We start from the raw sequence: 8305 nt of genomic DNA on the forward strand, positions 1-8305 counted from the left end.
TATTTTAAAAGTAAACAGAGGTGTATTAAACATGCTCAGCAAAAGGTCATACAGATGTTGATGATATGGCCTAATATCATTCTTGGCCCCCTTGAGCGCTTCATCCCAGTGTTCGTACCCCCCGGTCTTTGTTACAGCAGCCATTAACTTTTCCAGGTTTGAAAGTTGATCCTCATCGATGGTTAAATCTGTAGAGAAAAGGCTCGCGTTGGCTACTTTTCTGTCAAGCACATGGTGTAATAGCGCTCTCAGGTTAGCTACAGAGTGTTGATGACAGAACCAGTTGCAGAAGCAGTCCAGAACATTCCCCATGTTCAAAGTCCCTTAGTTCAGGTCAGAGTCTGAATCAGTGGCGTAGATGTCGAATTCCTCGTCGCTGCCCCCAGCTTTAACTTCTTTACTGAAGAAATAAGCTTTTAGCTTGCCAGCGGTTTTTCTACTCGGCTCATCCAGGTCATTGACCAGCTGCCCAAGTTTCTCTATTATAAACGGCTCCTTTTTCAGCTCCAGCAAAATCTCATCTATGATTTTCTGGACTTGTCCCGCAGTGACATGTATGTGGGAGTAAGACAGCGCCTTGATTAGTGCCGGTTTCAGCCACGGTTTGTTCAGTCTTCTGTAAAACACGTTGAAATAGAACAGGAAATAGTAACGGTCTGGTTCAAACAAACAACTGTGTCTCAACTGACTGGGGTGATTCACTTCACACCCCCGACAGACTTCTTTCAGAGCTCGGTCGATGAGAGCACTCAGAATATACACCAGGGTGCTTTTAACCACTCTGCTTACTTGGTCACATACCCCGGGCATAAATCCTGCGTCTTCATCACGCCCCTGGGACAGTCCGATGCTCATTGGGTCGCCTGGTGGTTTGTGGGGTGTTTCTACATCCATTGGACTGACCCCCTCCTGAGACGCACAGACGGTAGACAGTTCGGCAAAATCGAGGCCCTCCATGAGCTCCAGAGGCTGGGGATCCCCGAGACTCATTTGGACATCCATCGCACCGCATGTTGTTTCGTCCTGAGGGACCGGGGTCTGAGGTCTTGGAGGGTAACCGCAGTCAGAGGGTTCCAGAGTGTATACAAAATCTGGGGAATAGAACCAGGGGTGATCCCGGGTTTGAAGAGGCCTGTAGAGCCTGTCGACGTCCGCAGCTTTCGGGTAAGACATTCTCTTTAATTTTAAACCATGAATGAATTGTTGCGCCTTTTATCCTATCTCTTCACTACGTCACGACACACCGCCCTCTTAGAAGAGAGTAGCCCCTGAGCCGTCAGACCCCCCTCCAAAACCCCACACGTCGTCGGTTTTATCATCGTCGTCGTCATTCAAGGGGGATATATAATCCATAATCCAGCATATTCTCCTTCTAACCAAATCCAGTTGCGAACATTTGGTCAAGATGTCAAAACCATCATTTATACAGTTTATGACCTCTTTCAAGAACGGCCAGTCCACGGCGTCAAACATAATTTCAGTAACCTGTTTTTCTGGATCCTCCACACCCCCTTCAATAGGGTTTGTAATCAGGGTACTGCTAAACAAAACCTTACGATCTGTAGTTTGAGATAGACTCTTCACCACTCTACCGTAGTTCTGCAAGCTTTCCCATTCACACCTTTCAAAACCCTGAGTCGGAGACTCCATTTCGCATTCTCTTGGACCCTCTTGCAAGCCTTCTAGAGTCTTATCCACAAGCCCCAGATCTCTCCAGGCCATCACCTTCAACCAGTCCTCATAAGAGTATTCAATTACCGTCTCAAAAGGTTCCAACGTACCCTCCTTCTCTCCCAAAGCAAAAAGCTCCACTCCAACATAGCTGGGATCCCTTTTAAAGCGCAGGGCGACCTGCCTTTGAAAGAGTTTCCAAAGTGTCCTGATGTGCCCTTTAGCAATGCCAAACAGGTCTGTGAAAATGGCATCCTTTCGCGGCACTTCAGACGCCATCTCACAGTCTAGCCGACCTGAAATGCGTGAGCCCGTTTTACCAGCAGGCTTCAACGGTAACCGTTTGAAGCAAGACGTGGCGGTGTCAGTTTCCGTAGTGTAGCGGTTATCACGTTCGCCTAACACGCGAAAGGTCCCCGGTTCGAAACCGGGCGGAAACAGCCTGCTGTGGGCCGGTCCATTTCATCCTGTTTGCCCTCGTGGTTCCCCGGAGGCGGTGGGTAGCTTTTCTTCATTGGAGTGCCCGAAATCGGTGCTCTCAGAGCGTCCGTCCGTCGACAGGTTGAAATTGTAAACGCTGGTGTAGCCACTTTTAATTAAAATCTGATGATGATGATGATGATGATGTTGTTGTTGTTGTTCTTGTTGTTGTTCTTGTTGTCATCGTGGTCGCCGTCATTATTATTGTTAAAGTAAAGCAGTAGTTAGATTTGTTGCTACCGTAAGGTGCAGAAGGCACAATAGCTCTGTGATTGTCTGATGGTGGCACAAGACAAGCAGCAGCTGTTTGAACAAGCCATTGAGCATCACCTTGTTGGGGTAAGTGTAAGTCTTGTCATAGCTCAGGGCGTTCTTCCTTTGAAAGAGTTTCCAAAGTGTCCTGATGTGCCCTTTAGCAATGCCAAACAGGTCAGTGAAAATGGCATCCTTTCGCCGCACTTCAGACGACATCTCACAGCCTAGCCGACCTGAAACACCTGAGCCCGTTTTACCAGCAGGCTTTAACGGTAACCATTTGAAGCAAGAGGCAGCGGTGTCAGTTTCCGTAGTGTAGCGGTTATCACGTTCGCCCAACGCGCGAAAGGTCCCCGGTTCGAAACCGGGCGGAAACAGCCTACTGTGCCCTTTTCGTCATGCTTGCCCTCGTGGTTCCCCGGAGGCGGTGGGTGTCTTTTCTTCATTGGAGTGCCCGCAATCGATGCACTCAGAGCGTCCGTCCGTCGACAGGTTGAAATTGTAAACGCTGGTGTAGCCACTTTTAATTAAAATCTGATGATGATGATGATGATGATGTTGTTGTTGTTGTTCTTGTTGTCATCGTGGTCGCCGTCATTATTATTGTTAAAGTAAAGCAGTAGTTAGATTTGTTGCTACCGTAAGGTGTAGAAGACAACAGTAGGTATGGCGTGTGATATCAAAACATTCAGAATACTTTTAACCTATATAATTTATAAGCTTTGTAAAATAAACCCAAATATCTCTTTTGCGGGGATAAACGCTGTTCTGAGTAGTTTGTGACTTGTTTAATACCAAACAAAGCATCGCTATAAAAAATAAATAAAAAAATCACTGTAAAAGCGCTAGTTATTTTTGATCTTTATAGTTATTTTCTAGGCTCAGGTTGTTTTTTAGCGCTTATAAAGGCCTGAAATATTCTTAGTGGTTGTTGACTATAGGTCTTGATGCTTAAAAATGTTTTTTTGAGAGACCAAAAGGTTCTAATAAAAGTTTAGAGTAGAGAGGAGAGAGATCGTCTCCATCTTGGTTTCTATTTGAAATTTGATGCAGTGTCATTTTATTGGTTGGTTTTGATATGTTAATTGGTAACAGGGTGGCACAAAGGCCAGACCAGAACAATGCCTTACAAGCAGATCCGGCATGTGGCCATCAGTATAAGTATGAAGGTCTGGTCTTCAGCTCGACAGACTCACACTGACCTTTCGATTTAAGACTAAAGATCAACAATGTCCGGAAACAACATCAGCGATTCGATTTAAACGAGTTTTTAGGCAAGTCTTCAGATTCTTTTCATTGACTCAGAGCGTGTTGTGTGCATGTATTGTAAATAAGGCTATAACATCTGTTTTAAGTTCTGTAAAATTATTTTTCAGTCAGTCAACAGGAGTTAATTCCCAACGCTGAGGAGATCATCTGGAACAACGACGGTAAGATTTTTGTGTTTGCGCTCATGGGTTCTTATGCATGGGTGTGTGTGGTTTTGAAGCGGCTCATTAGAGTTATGAAAACGTTTTAATATATATTAATGCCGGTCTCTTTAATTACACAGAAACTATCGAAAGGCCTGTGATTAATGTCTCCGAGGATCGACCAAGAGAAGTGGTTGTCCCTAGACAGGCTGTCTGCCGACCGGGTAAGAACTAAACCCCTGTTTGTTTGTATAACGTTTCTGTAAGATGTTTGAGTCCAGTTTTGTTAATTTTAAAAAATTATCCTGTCTAACAGTATTAAGAAACGTGGTTCGAGACAACGAAAGGCCTTCCACATCGAGGGCTTGTTTCGTTTTACCTTCGAGAACCGTAACCTTTCAAGAATCTGAAAGGCCGTCAGCCCCGGTATCTGATAGCTGTGAGTATATATCTGCAGCCTGTAAGAGGTTAAAGCTTTTTATAAAGCGGTGTGGTTAAAGGTTAAACATGTCTCTTACCTTCACAGCGGTGCAAAAAGCTAAACCAGCCGAAAAACATAAGAAACGATTATTCTGTGGAGGTAAGTAAGATCTTTCAAACTTTAATGTTTTTAAAAGGGCTTTGTTTGCCCGTTGAGGGCTAATATTTAAGCGATGGGTGACCGTTTCCTGTAGGGCGGGGGGTTCTGGGAAAGATCTTTAGAAGTCCGGACAGGTCTAGGCTTGTTTCTGGGGAACGTGTTTAGAAATGACCGATTGCCGTACCGTCTGGTTAGGAAGTAAAGCCGTCCGAAAGGGTTTAGTAAGTTGTTTGGCTTATCTCCCGCTATTATACTTCTGTTTTAAAGTGGTTGTAGGAAAAGGCTTGAAGGTGTTCATTGTATTTAATATTTAAACAGATCGTGAAAACGTTTGTGAAACAGGAAGTCCCGGGATCAGGAAGCGTTTACACTTGGAAGGTTCGTTTAAAAATGAAATGTTGTTGTGTGTGTGTGTGTTTTATTAACAATATTACAGTTTTTAAAGAAACATTTAAGAAACAGTTTATTTACAGCGGCTTCTCTGTTTTAAATTTATTATCAAGTCCTAATAAATATATTGTCTGTAAATAATAAGGCGTTGTAGTGAATGTCTAAGGCTATTTTCAAAGGTCTAAAAAAGCTAAAGGTTTTGAATGTCCTGGACATGTTGTTTTAAGTTTGATTTCTGTCGCCGTTTAAAGATGTAAATGTAATGTATATTTTTATTCTTCCCAAGACTCTTGGGATAGTCATTCTGTGAATGAGCTATTGAGGACAATTACCCCGTCTAAGTGGGATCAAACATCTTTCCCGGTGAGATCACCGAGAGGATCCCCCACGGTGGTCTTGGAGACCCCCCAACATCTACTCAGGCCACAGCCTTCTGGGGGTAATTCAACACCCCAGATTCAGCCCGCCGCATTGTCGGGCGGAACAAATACAGGCATCCAACAACCTCAGGGGTCGCCGTCAGTCAGGGCTGACACACCACCCAACGACGGCCTGGTTTCAACATCGTCCCCCCAGACCCGTTTCTTGGCTACAGAAACGCGGAACAGTACCCCGCGCTTGGCCAGGGTGTCACCGCAAAGGCCTTCTTGGTCTCCGTCCATGAGTATACGCTCGCTCCCTGCCTCCTTCGACCGAGATTTACCGGAGCGACCATCCTTTGAAGCTGAGCCAGGCCACCAGCCCCCGGAGCTACATCCTGAAGGTCGGCATGAGTTGCTACATACTTTGTTACAAAATCAAAGACTTGTGTTAGTGGGGCAAAACCTGGTGATAGAGAGCCAAAACATCCTTATTAATACCCTTACTAACGAATTGTACCGTATTTAATGTTTTAATAGACACAAAACGCCTTACTATTGTGGGTTGTTGGAAAAATAAAAAATAAATTAAAAAATGTCCTGACTTGGTAAAAGAACTCACAAACTAAAGGATTATGAACAAGCTAGGGCCCCAAAAAGACCTTCCCGAGAGAACATCCCCGGCCCTGTTGTGAACTCCTCTGATGTCCCAATGAACCTGGAACTATTACAAATGATAAATTATTTAAATAACCCCCAATTACCACCGATAGAATGTGAATTAACAGACTTACCGGTGAACCCCGACCTGTTACAGATGTTCAATGATCTAAATAACCACCTCCCACCGGTAGCGCTTATAGAGGTTCACCCCCTAGTTCACCCCGATTTGTTTGAAATGGTGGAGGCTTTGGAGGAGCTACCCCGACCAAATTCTGCCCCTATTATAAATGATTTGAGACAATTAGAACACAGGATGGCGGCAGAAGCAGCCATCACTATAGAGGAGGGTCTTGACATTAACCGGTTGGATATCTTTGAAGGACTTTTACAGGCTTTAAATGAGCCTCCTCAAAAAGGGGGTTTTGTAGATGTCAGCAGTGGGGGTGTTCGGAATGTGGAGGGTTCTGAGACTGATAAGGCTGTGGAGGACATGCTCTGTGAGAATGTAGGGGGTGAAGGCTTTGTTCAAAATGATGATGTGTCCAAGAGTACCAGTGATCCCGTGATTATAGATAGACCGGCCTATAACAATTTTGAAATGATTCAGCGTTTTAATTTTGCAGAACTTTTAAATTGTGACAAATATTTGTCAACATACACGAGGCCTTGCAGAAAATGCTTGAACAGGTTGCTGAAAGGGTCAGACCTCGAGATGTTGTACAGTTAGAACTCAGAGGGGATGATTTGTTTAGCAACCTATCTGTAATGCTGAGTGGAGATAATTTAGACGTCTGGCTAAAATCGAAGCGTTATTGCAAAGTAACGCAGCCATCATAGCTGATGAAAGTCTGTCTCTGGTAATGAATGTGGTTCGTAACCCTGAGGGTGGGGCGCTTAGAAGACTGTCGAAATGCTTGAAGAACGACATAATTAGGACCAAGCTCAGGCAATTAGTGGTGAGTTCCAGTGGGGACAATAAGCTCTGTTTTGCTTACAGTTTAATAAAACTACTCACCCCCGACATGCCTGAACCCCAAGCTCTGCAAGAAGCTTTAATGCTTCATCAGAGGGCCGGCTTAAACTCTCAACAGATGGTTGCCTTTTCAGACATCACCAAGTTTGAGGAGTTGTTGTCTTTAAAAATTGTTGTGTGGTACCGTTGTGAGGTAAAGGAAGTATTTGTGAAATTTCAGACACATCCTGAAACCCATACACAGACACTGTTTCTCTTCCTAAGTGATAGTCATTACTTTGGAATAAAGAGTTTGACGGCTTTTTTGGGTTGTTCGTATGTTTGTCATTGGTGTTATAAGGCCTTCAATGATAAGCTTAAGCACCGATGTGACGGTTACTGTAACGTCTGTTTCAATCCGCAATGTCGTAAGGGTTTGGCCCCTACCATCCGATGTAAAGATTGCTTAAGGATTTGTCTCTCAGTCTGTTTTTCCGAGCATAAGGTACAGAGGGCCGCTGCTGAGGGGGTTAAAAAACGGAGTTATTGTGATCAAACTAAATATTGCCCGCAGTGTTGCCTCCAGTACCGTTTTCATGAGGTTAAACCACACAAATGTCTGGAGCCGAGATGCAGGATCTGTAATGCTGATTTAACCCCGGGGTCCGAACACCAGTGCTTTATTCAGCCGGTTAAAAAGGAGCCGCCGCACAACCGGTATGTCTTTTTTGCTTTTGAATGCCGGCAAGAAAACGGGGTCCAGGTTGCTAATTATATACTCTGTATTGACATGTTGGATCGTGAGTGGTCAGCTAGCGGTGAGAGTTGTGTCAGGGATTTCTTTACGCGGTATCGCGGTCCAAAATACCTCAATTACACATTTATTGCCCACAATGCTAAGGGTTATGATTCTTACATTTTGATGAAGTATCTGGTGGAAAATGGGGTGACCCCAAAAATAATAGCTCAGGGTAGCAAGATCATGTGTTTCACCGACGAAGCTTTCAACTAACGTTACATAGACTCGTTAAATTTCATCCCCATGAAATTGAGCGCTTTGCCTAAGGCTCTGGGTTTTGAGGCTCAGAAGAAAAGTTGGTTCTGCCATTTTTTTAATACTATGGACACTCAAAATTATCGAGGGTCCTACCTGCCCGCCACTTATTATGGGGTTGATACTATGATGTCTCATGAGAGGGAGGAATTCTTTAAATGGTACAATACGGTTAAGGGAGGTGTTTTTGATGACCGAGAAGAGATGGCTGCTTATTGTAAAAATGATGTGGTGATCCTTAAAGAAGCCTGTGTGCGTTTCCGCGCCGAGGTTATCAACACATCGGGTCTCGACCCTTTGCAAAGTGTGACCATAGCGTCTCTCTGCATGAAAATGTATCGGTCCGATTTCTTGCAGAAAAACACTATAGCGGTCACCACTTCTGACAACTATCGTGCTAGACAAAAGAACTTTTCGACTGTCTCCATACAGTGGCTGGAATACCTGAGTGCCCGGGATAACATCTTCATCAGACATGCTTTAAATCAA

At 44.3% G+C, this 8305-nt stretch overlaps 2 non-coding genes across 2 annotated transcripts; both read left to right on the forward strand.

Annotated features, from left to right (window-relative positions):
- The first annotated feature begins 2038 nt into the window (after positions 1 to 2038).
- Positions 2039 to 2111, forward strand: trnav-aac (transfer RNA valine (anticodon AAC)). The gene has a single exon. It is a non-coding gene; the product is annotated as a tRNA-Val (tRNA).
- Positions 2112 to 2710: 599 nt separating this feature from the next.
- Positions 2711 to 2783, forward strand: trnav-aac (transfer RNA valine (anticodon AAC)). Its single transcript has one exon. It is a non-coding gene; the product is annotated as a tRNA-Val (tRNA).
- Positions 2784 to 8305: the final 5522 nt, after the last annotated feature.

This window comes from Amia ocellicauda, unplaced genomic scaffold, assembly GCF_036373705.1.
Source record: "Amia ocellicauda isolate fAmiCal2 unplaced genomic scaffold, fAmiCal2.hap1 HAP1_SCAFFOLD_135, whole genome shotgun sequence".
In the NCBI taxonomy this organism is placed as follows: Eukaryota; Metazoa; Chordata; class Actinopteri; order Amiiformes; family Amiidae; genus Amia; species Amia ocellicauda.